General features: G+C 48.5%; 1 pseudogene; it reads left to right on the top strand.

Annotated features, from left to right (window-relative positions):
• The first annotated feature begins 16,593 nt into the window (after positions 1-16,593).
• Positions 16,594-17,375, top strand: LOC127909011 (high choriolytic enzyme 1-like; annotated as a pseudogene).
• The last annotated feature ends 636 nt before the right edge of the window (positions 17,376-18,011 follow it).

Raw genomic sequence — 18,011 nt, 5'->3', positions numbered from 1 at the left:
CAAACAGTCTACCTGACCTACCACCAAACAGCCTACCTGACCTACCTCCAAACAGCCTACCTGACCTACCTCCAAACAGCCTACCTGACCTACCTCCAAACAGCCTACCTGACCTACCACCAAACAGCCTACCTGACCTACCACCAAACAGCCTACCTGACCTACCACCAAACAGCCTACCTGACCTACCTCCAAACAGCCTACCTGACCTACCACCAAACAGTCTACCTGACCTACCTCCAAACAGCCTACCTGACCTACCTCCAAACAGTCTACCTGACCTACCACCAAACAGCCTACCTGACCTACCTCCAAACAGTCTACCTGACCTACCACCAAACAGCCTACCTGACCTACCTCCAAACAGTCTACCTGACCTACCACCAAACAGCCTACCTGACCTACCTCCAAACAGCCTACCTGACCTACTACCAAACAGCCTACCTGACCTACCACCAAACAGCCTACCTGACCTACCACCAAACAGCCTACCTGACCTACCACCAAACAGCCTACCTGACCTACCACCAAATAGCCTACCTGACCTACTACCAAACAGTCTACCTGACCTACTACCAAACAGCCTACCTGATCTACTACCAAACAGCCTACCTGACCTACTACCAAACAGCCTACCTGACCTACCTCCAAACAGTCTACCTGACCTACCTCCAAACAGTCTACCTGACCTACTACCAAACAGCCTACCTGACCTACTACCAAACAGTCTACCTGACCTACCACCAAACAGCCTACCTGACCTACCTCCAAACAGTCTACCTGACCTACCACCAAACAGCCTACCTGACCTACCTACAAACAGCCCACCTGACCTACCACCAAATAGCCTACCTGACCTACCACCAAACAGTCTACCTGACCTACCACCAAATAGCCTACCTGACCTAACACCAAACAGTCTACCTGACCTACCACCAAATAGCCTACCTGACCTACCACCAAACAGCCTACCTGACCTACCACCAAATAGCCTACCTGACCTACCACCAAACAGCCTACCTGACCTACCACCAAACAGCCTACCCGACCTACCACCAAACAGCCTACCTGACCTACTACCAAACAGCCTACCTGACCTACCACCAAACAGCCTACCTGACCTACCACCAAATAGCCTACCTGACCTACCTCCAAACAGTCTACCTGACCTACCTCCAAACAGCCTACCTGACCTACCTCCAAACAGTCTACCTGACCTACCACCAAACAGCCTACCTGACCTACTACCAAACAGCCTACCTGACCTACTACCAAACAGCCTACCTGACCTACCACCAAACAGCCTACCTGACCTACCACCAAATAGCCTACCTGACCTACCTCCAAACAGCCTACCTGACCTACCACCAAACAGTCTACCTGACCTACTACCAAACAGCCTACCTGACCTACTACCAAACAGCCTACCTGACCTACTACCAAACAGTCTACCTGACCTACTACCAAACAGCCTACCTGATCTACTACCAAACAGCCTACCTGACCTACTACCAAACAGCCTACCTGACCTACCTCCAAACAGTCTACCTGACCTACCTCCAAACAGTCTACCTGACCTACTACCAAACAGCCTACCTGACCTACTACCAAACAGTCTACCTGACCTACCACCAAACAGCCTACCTGACCTACCTCCAAACAGTCTACCTGACCTACCACCAAACAGCCTACCTGACCTACCTACAAACAGCCCACCTGACCTACCACCAAATAGCCTACCTGACCTACCACCAAACAGTCTACCTGACCTACCACCAAATAGCCTACCTGACCTAACACCAAACAGTCTACCTGACCTACCACCAAATAGCCTACCTGACCTACCACCAAACAGCCTACCTGACCTACCACCAAATAGCCTACCTGACCTACCACCAAACAGCCTACCTGACCTACCACCAAACAGCCTACCCGACCTACCACCAAACAGCCTACCTGACCTACTACCAAACAGCCTACCTGACCTACTACCAAACAGTCTACCTGACCTACTACCAAACAGCCTACCTGACCTACTACCAAACAGCCTACCTGACCTACTACCAAACAGCCTACCTGACCTACTACCAAACAGTCTACCTGACCTACTACCAAACAGTCTACCTGACCTACTACCAAACAGTCTACCTGACCTACTACCAAACAGCCTACCTGACCTACCACCAAACAGACTACCTGACCTACCTCCAAACAGTCTACCTGACCTACTACCAAACAGCCTACCTGACCTACCACCAAACAGTCTACCTGACCTACCACCAAACAGCCTACCTGACCTACCTCCAAACAGTCTACCTGACCTACCTCCAAACAGTCTACCTGACCTACTACCAAACAGCCTACCTGACCTACTACCAAACAGCCTACCTGACCTACCTCCAAACAGTCTACCTGACCTACCTCCAAACAGTCTACCTGACCTACTACCAAACAGCCTACCTGACCTACTACCAAACAGCCTACCTGACCTACTACCAAACAGCCTACCTGACCTACCTCCAAACAGTCTACCTGACCTACCTCCAAACAGCCTACCTGACCTACGACCAAACAGCCTACCTGACCTTCTACCAAACAGCCTACCTGACCTACCACCAAACAGCCTACCTGACCTACCTACAAACAGCCCACCTGACCTACCACCAAATAGCCTACCTGACCTACCACCAAACAGTCTACCTGACCTACCACCAAATAGCCTACCTGACCTACCTCCAAACAGCCTACCTGACCTACCACCAAACAGCCTACCTGACCTACCTCCAAACAGTCTACCTGACCTACCTCCAAACAGCCTACCTGACCTACGACCAAACAGCCTACCTGACCTACCTCCAAACAGTCTACCTGACCTACCACCAAACAGCCTACCTGACCTACCACCAAACAGCCTACCTGACCTACCTCCAAACAGCCTACCTGACCTACCTCCAAACAGCCTACCTGACCTACTACCAAACAGTCTACCTGACCTACCACCAAACAGCCTACCTGACCTACTACCAAACAGCCTACCTGACCTACCTCCAAACAGTCTACCTGACCTACTACCAAACAGTCTACCTGACCTACTACCAAACAGCCTACCTGACCTACTACCAAACAGCCTACCTGACCTACTACCAAACAGCCTACCTGACCTACCTCCAAACAGTCTACCTGACCTACCACCAAACAGCCTACCTGACCTACCTCCAAACAGTCTACCTGACCTACCTCCAAACAGTCTACCTGACCTACTACCAAACAGCCTACCTGACCTACTACCAAACAGCCTACCTGACCTACCACCAAACAGCCTACCTGACCTACCTACAAACAGCCCACCTGACCTACCACCAAATAGCCTACCTGACCTACCACCAAACAGTCTACCTGACCTACCACCAAATAGCCTACCTGACCTACCTCCAAACAGCCTACCTGACCTACCACCAAACAGCCTACCTGACCTACCTCCAAACAGTCTACCTGACCTACCTCAAACAGCCTACCTGACCTACGACCAAACAGCCTACCTGACCTACCTCCAAACAGTCTACCTGACCTACCACCAAACAGCCTACCTGACCTACCACCAAACAGCCTACCTGACCTACCTCCAAACAGCCTACCTGACCTACCTCCAAACAGCCTACCTGACCTACTACCAAACAGTCTACCTGACCTACCACCAAACAGCCTACCTGACCTACTACCAAACAGCCTACCTGACCTACCTCCAAACAGTCTACCTGACCTACTACCAAACAGTCTACCTGACCTACTACCAAACAGCCTACCTGACCTACTACCAAACAGCCTACCTGACCTACCTCCAAACAGTCTACCTGACCTACCACCAAACAGCCTACCTGACCTACCTCCAAACAGTCTACCTGACCTACCTCCAAACAGCCTACCTGACCTACCACCAAACAGTCTACCTGACCTACCACCAAACAGCCTACCTGACCTACCTCCAAACAGTCTACCTGACCTACCTCCAAACAGTCTACCTGACCTACTACCAAACAGCCTACCTGACCTACTACCAAACAGCCTACCTGACCTACCTCCAAACAGCCTACCTGACCTACCTCCAAACAGCCTACCTGACCTACCTCCAAACAGCCTACCTGACCTACTACCAAACAGTCTACCTGACCTACTACCAAACAGTCTACCTGACCTACTACCAAACAGCCTACCTGACCTACCACCAAACAGCCTACCTGACCTACTACCAAACAGTCTACCTGACCTACCTCCAAACAGTCTACCTGACCTACCACCAAACAGCCTACCTGACCTACTACCAAACAGTCTACCTGACCTACCACCAAACATCGATGCTGTCTTTTGTATCACAGCACAATGATAAAACTGGGGGTGACATAAATGCAATTTCAGAATGTGGAGGTGTAATGTCCCCACCGTCCCCAGTGAAAGTTGCGCCCCTGTAAAGGATAATGCTTTCATTACGGCTATGTATCCACGGCACAAATCCTTTGAGAACCTAACCTAATGAAATAACAGCCTACCTGACCTACCACCAAACAGCCTACCTGACCTACCTCCAAACAGTCTACCTGACCTACCACCAAACAGCCTACCTGACCTACCACCAAACAGCCTACCTGACCTACCTCCAAACAGCCTACCTGACCTACCTCCAAACAGCCTACCTGACCTACTACCAAACAGTCTACCTGACCTACTACCAAACAGTCTACCTGACCTACTACCAAACAGCCTACCTGACCTACCACCAAACAGCCTACCTGACCTACCACCAAACAGTCTACCTGACCTACCTCCAAACAGTCTACCTGACCTACCTCCAAACAGTCTACCTGACCTACCACCAAACAGCCTACCTGACCTACTACCAAACAGTCTACCTGACCTACCACCAAACATCGATGCTGTCTTTTGTATCACAGCACAATGATAAAACTGGGGGTGACATAAATGCAATTTCAGAATGTGGAGGTGTAATGTCCCCACCGTCCCCAGTGAAAGTTGCGCCCCTGTAAAGGATAATGCTTTCATTACGGCTATGTATCCACGGCACAAATCCTTTGAGAACCTAACCTAATGAAATAACAGCCTACCTGACCTACCACCAAACAGCCTACCTGACCTACCTCCAAACAGCCTACCTGACCTACCACCAAACAGCCTACCTGACCTACCACCAAACAGCCTACCTGACCTACCTCCAAACAGCCTACCTGACCTACCTCCAAACAGCCTACCTGACCTACTACCAAACAGTCTACCTGACCTACCACCAAACAGCCTACCTGACCTACTACCAAACAGCCTACCTGACCTACCTCCAAACAGTCTACCTGACCTACTACCAAACAGTCTACCTGACCTACTACCAAACAGCCTACCTGACCTACTACCAAACAGCCTACCTGACCTACCTCCAAACAGCCTACCTGACCTACCTCCAAACAGCCTACCTGACCTACCTCCAAACAGTCTACCTGACCTACCTCCAAACAGCCTACCTGACCTACCACCAAACAGTCTACCTGACCTACCACCAAACAGCCTACCTGACCTACCTCCAAACAGTCTACCTGACCTACCTCCAAACAGTCTACCTGACCTACTACCAAACAGCCTACCTGACCTACTACCAAACAGCCTACCTGACCTACCTCCAAACAGCCTACCTGACCTACCTCCAAACAGCCTACCTGACCTACCTCCAAACAGCCTACCTGACCTACTACCAAACAGTCTACCTGACCTACTACCAAACAGTCTACCTGACCTACTACCAAACAGCCTACCTGACCTACCACCAAACAGCCTACCTGACCTACTACCAAACAGTCTACCTGACCTACCTCCAAACAGTCTACCTGACCTACCACCAAACAGCCTACCTGACCTACTACCAAACAGTCTACCTGACCTACCACCAAACATCGATGCTGTCTTTTGTATCACAGCACAATGATAAAACTGGGGTGACATAAATGCAATTTCAGAATGTGGAGGTGTAATGTCCCCACCGTCCCCAGTGAAAGTTGCGCCCCTGTAAAGGATAATGCTTTCATTACGGCTATGTATCCACGGCACAAATCCTTTGAGAACCTAACCTAATGAAATAACAGCCTACCTGACCTACCACCAAACAGCCTACCTGACCTACCTCCAAACAGTCTACCTGACCTACCTCCAAACAGCCTACCTGACCTACGACCAAACAGCCTACCTGACCTACCTCCAAACAGTCTACCTGACCTACCACCAAACAGCCTACCTGACCTACCACCAAACAGCCTACCTGACCTACTACCAAACAGCCTACCTGACCTACCTCCAAACAGTCTACCTGACCTACTACCAAACAGTCTACCTGACCTACTACCAAACAGCCTACCTGACCTACTACCAAACAGTCTACCTGACCTACCTCCAAACAGTCTACCTGACCTACCACCAAACAGCCTACCTGACCTACCTCCAAACAGTCTACCTGACCTACCTCCAAACAGTCTACCTGACCTACTACCAAACAGCCTACCTGACCTACTACCAAACAGCCTACCTGACCTACCACCAAACAGCCTACCTGACCTACCTACAAACAGCCCACCTGACCTACCACCAAATAGCCTACCTGACCTACCACCAAACAGTCTACCTGACCTACCACCAAATAGCCTACCTGACCTACCTCCAAACAGCCTACCTGACCTACCACCAAACAGCCTACCTGACCTACCTCCAAACAGTCTACCTGACCTACCTCCAAACAGCCTACCTGACCTACGACCAAACAGCCTACCTGACCTACCTCCAAACAGTCTACCTGACCTACCACCAAACAGCCTACCTGACCTACCACCAAACAGCCTACCTGACCTACCTCCAAACAGCCTACCTGACCTACCTCCAAACAGCCTACCTGACCTACTACCAAACAGTCTACCTGACCTACCACCAAACAGCCTACCTGACCTACTACCAAACAGCCTACCTGACCTACCTCCAAACAGTCTACCTGACCTACTACCAAACAGTCTACCTGACCTACTACCAAACAGCCTACCTGACCTACTACCAAACAGCCTACCTGACCTACCTCCAAACAGTCTACCTGACCTACCACCAAACAGCCTACCTGACCTACCTCCAAACAGTCTACCTGACCTACCTCCAAACAGCCTACCTGACCTACCACCAAACAGTCTACCTGACCTACCACCAAACAGCCTACCTGACCTACCTCCAAACAGTCTACCTGACCTACCTCCAAACAGTCTACCTGACCTACTACCAAACAGCCTACCTGACCTACTACCAAACAGCCTACCTGACCTACCTCCAAACAGCCTACCTGACCTACCTCCAAACAGCCTACCTGACCTACCTCCAAACAGCCTACCTGACCTACTACCAAACAGTCTACCTGACCTACTACCAAACAGTCTACCTGACCTACTACCAAACAGCCTACCTGACCTACCACCAAACAGCCTACCTGACCTACTACCAAACAGTCTACCTGACCTACCTCCAAACAGTCTACCTGACCTACCACCAAACAGCCTACCTGACCTACTACCAAACAGTCTACCTGACCTACCACCAAACATCGATGCTGTCTTTTGTATCACAGCACAATGATAAAACTGGGGTGACATAAATGCAATTTCAGAATGTGGAGGTGTAATGTCCCCACCGTCCCCAGTGAAAGTTGCGCCCTGTAAGGATAATGCTTTCATTACGGCTATGTATCCACGGCACAAATCCTTTGAGAACCTAACCTAATGAAATAACAGCCTACCTGACCTACCACCAAACAGCCTACCTGACCTACCTCCAAACAGTCTACCTGACCTACCACCAAACAGCCTACCTGACCTACCACCAAACAGCCTACCTGACCTACCTCCAAACAGCCTACCTGACCTACCTCCAAACAGCCTACCTGACCTACTACCAAACAGTCTACCTGACCTACTACCAAACAGTCTACCTGACCTACTACCAAACAGCCTACCTGACCTACCACCAAACAGCCTACCTGACCTACCACCAAACAGCCTACCCGACCTACTACCAAACAGTCTACCTGACCTACCTCCAAACAGTCTACCTGACCTACCACCAAACAGCCTACCTGACCTACTACCAAACAGTCTACCTGACCTACCACCAAACATCGATGCTGTCTTTTGTATCACAGCACAATGATAAAACTGGGGGTGACATAAATGCAATTTCAGAATGTGGAGGTGTAATGTCCCCACCGTCCCCAGTGAAAGTTGCGCCCCTGTAAAGGATAATGCTTTCATTACGGCTATGTATCCACGGCACAAATCCTTTGAGAACCTAACCTAATGAAATAACAGCCTACCTGACCTACCACCAAACAGCCTACCTGACCTACCTCCAAACAGTCTACCTGACCTACCACCAAACAGCCTACCTGACCTACCACCAAACAGCCTACCTGACCTACCTCCAAACAGCCTACCTGACCTACCTCCAAACAGCCTACCTGACCTACTACCAAACAGTCTACCTGACCTACTACCAAACAGTCTACCTGACCTACTACCAAACAGTCTACCTGACCTACCTCCAAACAGCCTACCTGACCTACGACCAAACAGCCTACCTGACCTACCTCCAAACAGTCTACCTGACCTACCACCAAACAGCCTACCTGACCTACCACCAAACAGCCTACCTGACCTACCTCCAAACAGCCTACCTGACCTACCTCCAAACAGCCTACCTGACCTACTACCAAACAGTCTACCTGACCTACCACCAAACAGCCTACCTGACCTACTACCAAACAGCCTACCTGACCTACCTCCAAACAGTCTACCTGACCTACTACCAAACAGTCTACCTGACCTACTACCAAACAGCCTACCTGACCTACTACCAAACAGCCTACCTGACCTACCTCCAAACAGCCTACCTGACCTACCTCCAAACAGCCTACCTGACCTACCTCCAAACAGTCTACCTGACCTACCTCCAAACAGCCTACCTGACCTACCACCAAACAGTCTACCTGACCTACCACCAAACAGCCTACCTGACCTACCTCCAAACAGTCTACCTGACCTACCTCCAAACAGTCTACCTGACCTACTACCAAACAGCCTACCTGACCTACTACCAAACAGCCTACCTGACCTACCTCCAAACAGCCTACCTGACCTACCTCCAAACAGCCTACCTGACCTACCTCCAAACAGCCTACCTGACCTACTACCAAACAGTCTACCTGACCTACTACCAAACAGTCTACCTGACCTACTACCAAACAGCCTACCTGACCTACCACCAAACAGCCTACCTGACCTACTACCAAACAGTCTACCTGACCTACCTCCAAACAGTCTACCTGACCTACCACCAAACAGCCTACCTGACCTACTACCAAACAGTCTACCTGACCTACCACCAAACATCGATGCTGTCTTTTGTATCACAGCACAATGATAAAACTGGGGGTGACATAAATGCAATTTCAGAATGTGGAGGTGTAATGTCCCCACCGTCCCCAGTGAAAGTTGCGCCCCTGTAAAGGATAATGCTTTCATTACGGCTATGTATCCACGGCACAAATCCTTTGAGAACCTAACCTAATGAAATAACAGCCTACCTGACCTACCACCAAACAGCCTACCTGACCTACCACCAAACAGCCTACCTGACCTACCTCCAAACAGCCTACCTGACCTACCTCCAAACAGCCTACCTGACCTACTACCAAACAGTCTACCTGACCTACTACCAAACAGTCTACCTGACCTACTACCAAACAGCCTACCTGACCTACCACCAAACAGCCTACCTGACCTACCACCAAACAGCCTACCCGACCTACTACCAGTCTACCTGACCTACCTCCAAACAGTCTACCTGACCTACCACCAAACAGCCTACCTGACCTACTACCAAACAGTCTACCTGACCTACCACCAAACATCGATGCTGTCTTTTGTATCACAGCACAATGATAAAACTGGGGGTGACATAAATGCAATTTCAGAATGTGGAGGTGTAATGTCCCCACCGTCCCCAGTGAAAGTTGCGCCCCTGTAAAGGATAATGCTTTCATTACGGCTATGTATCCACGGCACAAATCCTTTGAGAACCTAACCTAATGAAATAACAGCCTACCTGACCTACCACCAAACAGCCTACCTGACCTACCTCCAAACAGTCTACCTGACCTACCACCAAACAGCCTACCTGACCTACCACCAAACAGCCTACCTGACCTACCTCCAAACAGCCTACCTGACCTACCTCCAAACAGCCTACCTGACCTACTACCAAACAGTCTACCTGACCTACTACCAAACAGTCTACCTGACCTACTACCAAACAGCCTACCTGACCTACCACCAAACAGTCTACCTGACCTACCACCAAACAGCCTACCCGAACTACTACCAAACAGTCTACCTGACCTACCTCCAAACAGTCTACCTGACCTACCACCAAACAGCCTACCTGACCTACTACCAAACAGTCTACCTGACCTACCACCAAACATCGATGCTGTCTTTTGTATCACAGCACAATGATAAAACTGGGGGTGACATAAATGCAATTTCAGAATGTGGAGGTGTAATGTCCCCACCGTCCCCAGTGAAAGTTGCGCCCCTGTAAAGGATAATGCTTTCATTACGGCTATGTATCCACGGCACAAATCCTTTGAGAACCTAACCTAATGAAATAACAGCCTACCTGACCTACCACCAAACAGCCTACCTGACCTACCTCCAAACAGTCTACCTGACCTACCACCAAACAGCCTACCTGACCTACCACCAAACAGCCTACCTGACCTACCTCCAAACAGCCTACCTGACCTACCTCCAAACAGCCTACCTGACCTACTACCAAACAGTCTACCTGACCTACTACCAAACAGTCTACCTGACCTACTACCAAACAGCCTACCTGACCTACCACCAAACAGTCTACCTGACCTACCACCAAACAGCCTACCCGACCTACTACCAAACAGTCTACCTGACCTACCTCCAAACAGTCTACCTGACCTACCACCAAACAGCCTACCTGACCTACTACCAAACAGTCTACCTGACCTACCACCAAACATCGATGCTGTCTTTTGTATCACAGCACAATGATAAAACTGGGGGTGACATAAATGCAATTTCAGAATGTGGAGGTGTAATGTCCCCACCGTCCCCAGTGAAAGTTGCGCCCCTGTAAAGGATAATGCTTTCATTACGGCTATGTATCCACGGCACAAATCCTTTGAGAACCTAACCTAATGAAATAACAGCCTACCTGACCTACCACCAAACAGCCTACCTGACCTACCTCCAAACAGTCTACCTGACCTACCACCAAACAGCCTACCTGACCTACCACCAAACAGCCTACCTGACCTACCTCCAAACAGCCTACCTGACCTACCTCCAAACAGCCTACCTGACCTACTACCAAACAGTCTACCTGACCTACTACCAAACAGTCTACCTGACCTACTACCAAACAGCCTACCTGACCTACCACCAAACAGCCTACCTGACCTACCACCAAACAGCCTACCCGACCTACCACCAAACAGTCTACCTGACCTACCTCCAAACGGTCTACCTGACCTACCACCAAACAGCCTACCTGACCTACTACCAAACAGTCTACCTGACCTACCACCAAACATCGATGCTGTCTTTTGTATCACAGCACAATGATAAAACTGGGGGTGACATAAATGCAATTTCAGAATGTGGAGGTGTAATGTCCCCACCGTCCCCAGTGAAAGTTGCGCCCCTGTAAAGGATAATGCTTTCATTACGGCTATGTATCCACGGCACAAATCCTTTGAGAACCTAACCTAATGAAATAACAAGCGCTATAGTACTGTACAAGACTTTGTGTATCTTTCTGCGCTCGGTTGAGAGAAATGTTCAGCTCTTACGCTGTTATTGAATCAAGTGTAACTGCAGGAACTATCAGCTCACCTGCTGGCAGAGGCTGTTATATCAGTTGATTCCCATCAACATTTGAAACATTTGAAAATCATCGTGTAACCCCTGCCATTTTTTTTTATTGACATGCCCTCCCATCACCATCTGTGTTAGCTTTTCAGAACAAGATAGTTGTGCTCACACTCCATAGATCCAACTTAAACAAACTTACACAGCTTAGCAACAGATCAATACACTCCTCGATCAATACACAGACAGGCAAACTGTTTTTCTTGGGCCTGTAAACTTGTTCTTGGGGGACAAAGAAAATCCATTGTCTCTATTCTATTTTATAACCACTTAATTACATTTCTTGAAATATCCCCGATGCCTTTTTCCCCTCCTGTTGTCCAGGGGTCACCTGCTGTCCTCCAGGCCTTGTTGTCTGTGAAAGTTAAATTGTCTTATCACGGAATTGTTTTGCTGGTCCTATCTCTGATCTAAAGAAACCACGAGAGGGCAGCAGTCTAACTGGTGTATCTCAGTGTAACAGTAAACCATAGTGGTGTATTATGCTGTAATGTTGGGGAGTGTTTGGAATGACCTCCATGATGTTACCAGTATGTATGCATTGCTACAGAGACAAAACTACATCCCCTGAGACAGAATCCACCTCCATTGTCTTGGCTCTACATTCTAACCCAACACTAATAATAAGGTGCAACTGACATAATGATGGAACGATTTTCATCAACAAGAGGACAAGATACAGGCATGGCAACACATCCACTGTGTGTCAGATGATAATCACTCCCATGTCCTTGCACGCTGCATTATGATAACGTTTTGCTCATTAGAAGAGCCTAGTGTGTGGCTGGGGCACAGCTGTACCAGCATGGCCATATGCAGGGCTCCTCCTGTCCTGTTCTTCCCCTGGCTGGTTGACGTGCATGGGTACGTGTGGTGTGAGTGGCAGTGGGCTCTGGTGGTACCAGATGAGCTCTACCCGACAGCTGGATGCAGGCCGGTCCATCCTCCTGGGTTTACCTGTCAGTCTGCGTTTCCTTCCACTGTCTAAAGCACTGCTGCCAGCTTTTCTGTCCCTCTCCTCTACTCCCCTCCTGTCACTCACCCTCCTCTTTCCCCCTGATCTTTCTCCCTCCTCTTTCCCCCTCATCTTTCCCCCTTATCTTTCTCCCTTCCTCTTCCCCCCCTTCTTTTTCCCCCTCCTCTTTCCCCTCCTCTTTCTCCCTCCCCTCCTCTTTCTCCCTCCTCTTTCCCCCTCCTCTTTCCCCCTCCTCTTTCCCCCTTCTCTTTCTCCCCTCCTCTTTCCCCCCTTCTCTTTCTCCTTCCTCTTTCCCCCTACTCTTAATCCCTCCTCTTCCCCCTTCTCTTTCCCCCCCTCTTTCCCCCTCCTGTTTCTCCCTCATCTTTCCCCCTTATCTTTCTCCTTCCTCTTTCCCCCTACTCTTAACCCCTACTCTTAATCCCTCCTCTTCCCCCTTCTCTTTCTCCCTTTTCTTTCCCCTCCTCTTTCCCCCTCCTCTTTCTCCCTTCTCTTTCCCCCTCCTCTTTCTCCCTTCTCTTTCTCCCTCTTCTTTCCCCCTTCTCTTTCCCCCTTCTCTTTCCCCCTCTCTTTCCCCCTCCTCTTTCCCCCTCCTCTTTCCCCCTCATCTTTCTACCTCCTCTTTCCCCCTTCTCTTTCCCCCTTCTCTTTCCCCCTCCTCTTTCCCCCTCCTCTTTCTCCCTCCTCTTTCCCCCTTCTCTTTCCCCCTCCTCTTTCTCCCTCCTCTTTCCCCCTTCCCTTTCCCCCTTCTCTTTCCCCCTTTTCTTTCCCCCTCCTCTTTCCCCCTCCTCTTTCTCCCTTCTCTTTCTCCCTCCTCTTTCTCCCTCCTCTTTCCCCCTCCTCTTTCCCCCTTCTCTTTCCCCCTCCTCTTTCCCCCTCCTCTTTTCCCCTCCTCTTTCTCCCTCCTCTTTCCCCCTTCTCTTTCCCCCTCCTCTTTCCCCCTCCTCTTTCTCCCTCCTCTTTCTCCCTCCTCTTTCTCCCTCCTCTTTCTCCCTCCTCTTTCCCCCTCCTCTTTCTCCCTCCTCTTTCCCCCTTCTCTTTCCCCCTTCTCTTTCCCCCTCCTCTTTCTCCCTCCTCTTTCCCCCTTCTCTTTCCCCCTCCTCTTTCTTCCTCCCTTTCCCCCATTCTCTTTCTCCTCTCAAGCACAGGGCTCTGAGCTCCGATATCCTCCATGTCCTCTCCTCTGCTCCCTGCTTGTCCTTTGTCTCTTTTCCTCATCCCTACACTTTCCTCTCTCCTCTCGATGAAGATGCTCTACTCCAACCCAGAGCTGGCTGTCACATTTTAGTGTATTTTCAAATCCCTGTACACAGTCAAACCCGTGGCTCTACACAATTTCCTGTCTCTAACTACTCCCCCTTCTCAAACCACTGGACTTGTTCCATGCTACTGTTCATGAATAATCATCACATTGGTTAACATAATTTGTGCATAATAAACAAGAAATCATCTGATAGTTCATCTATATTTGATAATAAGTTCTCCATTGAAAATGACTACTAAATCAGCAAAAATAATTGGCATAAAAAGGGGGGCTTAAACATTTTTTTTCCCCCACCTTATTGTTTGTTTCATAGATTTTGACACAAAATGACTACTAAAATGTCCGAAATGTGTCAATTTCTTTTCATTTAATTTTGTTACCTGACCCCGTGTCACAATAGTCTGTCCACCCTAGTTTGATTCATTACTGTTGTGCAGACGTGTTGTGAACCCTCTGCTGTTTCCTGAAATCCACGATCATCTCCTTTGTTTTTTTTGACGTTGAGTGTGAGGTTATTTTCCTGACACCACACTCCGGGGGCCCTCACCTCCTCCCTGTAGGCCATCTTGCATTGTTGGTAATCAAGCCTACCACTGTAGTGTTGTCTGCAAACTTGATGATTGAGTTAGAGGCGTGCATGGCCATGCAGTCATGGTTGACAGGGAGTACAGGAGAGGGCTGAGAAAGCACCCTTGTGGGGCCCCAGTGTTGAGGATCAGCGGGGTGGTGATGTTGTTTCCTACCCTCTCCACCTGTGGGCGTGCCGTCAAAGTCCAGGACCCAGTTGCACAGGGCGGGCCGAGACCCAGGGTACAGCGTACGGTCCTGTCACCTATCAGAACGATACACTATAGGCACCCAAATTCAAATAACTGCATGGGAATTATTAATAACATTACATAACAACATAACAACATAACAAAATTAATCAGTCACACCATTTTATCAGGAGCCAAGTAATACAACTAGAGAATTTGCCCTCTCATACTCTCCTGCAATCTTTTTCTATACATGCACTCACACAAGCACACTAGTATTTACACACACAGAGCCTTCTAATCAGGTTGTGTGTTAAGTGACGGGTGGGAAATAGTGTGCTAATATGCTTTAAATCTAACTAAATGCGTAGCATTAGGAAAGTCAATACACAGCTTGCACCATAGCATCACTGAGGATTAAGTTTTTCTGTAGAGACAGTTTTTAGATTTTAAAGTGCTTGAGCTAGACAAATGACTATTATTCTATACTGCCATCTAATTGGGCTGTAATGGTTGTTTTAAAACCTTGGTAAAAAGTTTACAATCAAAGTTTAAAAGGGTTATCGGTCTCCAGTTCTTCAGGTCCGTTCTGTCGTTTTTCTTATGTAAAAGAGTCACGATCCCCACTCTAAAACTGTCAGGTAGTCTGTCAAGATGTTCAAAGTCGGTAAAAACAGTCATACGTTCGTCGGCTAAAACATCCCAAAAGGTCAAATAAAACTCCAAAGGTGATTTACCCCTCTTAAAATGTTTCAGTCCTTGTTCTATTTCTGTCCTCGTCAGGTCTTTTGTCAGGTCGTCTGTATTGGGTAGGGTCTTGTCGATGTATGTTAAAAGGTCCCCCATTGTTTCTTCGCACACATCTTTTACCCCAAACAGTTCCCCATAAAAATCCCCAACTACTTCTTTTATTCCTTCTGTATCTCTTTTTAAAACCCCATCTTTATTTTTTAACCTCTCTGGGATATGTGGGACGTAGCGTCCCAACTGGCCAACATCTAATTGGGCTCTAATGGTTGTTTTAAAACAACACACCTAAGTGAGATCCATCTCGTTATGCTTGTCACACCCAATGTAAACCAAACATGTGCTCCAAAGGAATGGACTCAATATAGTTTGTCCCTAACCACTGATCTAGGGTCAGATACTTTCTGATCCCCCCTCATGGTTAATGTTATTATCGGCAGTGAGGTAATCTGATTCCTGTTATGGTTAATATTATGATCGTAGAATCCGATCCTGGATATGTGGTTGTAATAGAGACGACTTATACCTCAAGAAATTGAAATGTAATGTAATTTGACCCACATGGATGAATTGTTGAAACAGTGGGTTAGGTTGTGGAGTACTCCCTCTCGTTGTTTTTCCAAGACAGTGAGCATCATCCCCAACCGTTAATCCTACACAGTCACACCTATTGGACAGCTGTATATAAACTCAGCTCTGACAGAACACTGGCATCAAGCTTTGGTGAATGAGACATTTTTAGGATCCTCCACAGGTAAAGCCAAGGACTCATCCATCCAAAGTAACTACATACTCTGAGGAAAGATGACCCACAGACCCACTCTTAGCCTGCTGCTGCTGCTGCTGGGCCTATCGCAGGCCAGTGGAAATGAGGTCCATGATGAGCCGGACCATGTGTCCATCACTTCAGCGATCCTGGAGTCCAACAACGGAACCAATGAGCTGCTGCTGGACGGAGACATTCTGGCTCCTAGAACCAGGAACGCCATGAAGTGCTTTAGCAGCCAGTACAGCTGTCTCTGGAAGAAGTCATCTGACGGCTTGGTGTATGTGCCTTACATCCTCAGCGCTGTATATTCCAGCTTGGAGGTAGAGACTATTGAGACGGCCATGAAGTACTTCCATGGCAAGACCTGCATCCGCTTCATTCCACGTAAGACACAGACTGCCTACCTGGACATTCAGAGCAGTGGCGGGTGTTTTGGTACCATGGGGACTGTTGGGGACAGGCAGACATTGTCTCTTGCACAGTTTGGCTGTGTTCAACATGGTATCATCCAGCATGAGCTGCTTCACTCCCTGGGCTTCCACCACGAGCACAACAGGAGTGACCGTGACCAGTATATCAGGATCAACTGGCAATACATCTATAACTACGCCATCGAGAACTTCCAGAAGCAGGACACCAACAACCTGAATACTGCATACGACTACTCCTCTGTCATGCACTATGATAGAACCGCTTACACTAACAACTACGGAAAGGAAACCATTACTCCATCCCAGACCCATCTGTGGCCATCGGACAGAGACAGGGCATGTCCGACATTGATGTCCTGAGGGTCAACAACCTCTACCAATGCTAAGAGAAAGAGCGCCGTTGTTGAAAATGTGTGATGCTGGATATGCTGTCATGTGCTGACGTATTTTATTGTCAGAGGATTGTATGTTTGTGTTTATCCTTTTAATCACATTGGTAATAATAAAGCATGATTATGGTACAAAAAAGTGCACAAGTTTGATATTTATTAATAGTATATTTATCCATCTGATCAGGTACTGCAATTATTAACTGCAGCTCTTGGGGGTTGGTGTTATTAAGTAGAATTGTAACTGCGGAGTGGTCTAACATTCAGTCCTGTAAAACTAGCCATCTTAAAATGATCCTCGTATTTTTCTGTCTTTAATGAAGTGGGGGGTGTGATGTTCACCTGGAGAGATGGGTTGATGAGGGAGGAGAGGCTCCAATACATCCATGAACATGAACTGCATTAATATGACAGTACAACATGGGCAATACTTTTGAGATAATATTCTATAAGAGGAACAGGCAAGCAGAAGAAAATGTGATGTGCTGGTAGTCAGTTCCGGTGAGTTCCTGCCCAAGTCGAGCACTAAATATGGGAGACTTTACAGGCATCATGATACTTACAGTCGTGTGGTTAACCAACGCCTACACCGCATGGCCACTGGCCATTAATGACGCTGATCACATTAGTTTA

This window comes from Oncorhynchus keta, chromosome 18, assembly GCF_023373465.1.
Source record: "Oncorhynchus keta strain PuntledgeMale-10-30-2019 chromosome 18, Oket_V2, whole genome shotgun sequence".
Classification (NCBI taxonomy): Eukaryota; Metazoa; Chordata; class Actinopteri; order Salmoniformes; family Salmonidae; genus Oncorhynchus; species Oncorhynchus keta.
This window is presented reverse-complemented; position numbering and strand designations above follow the sequence as displayed.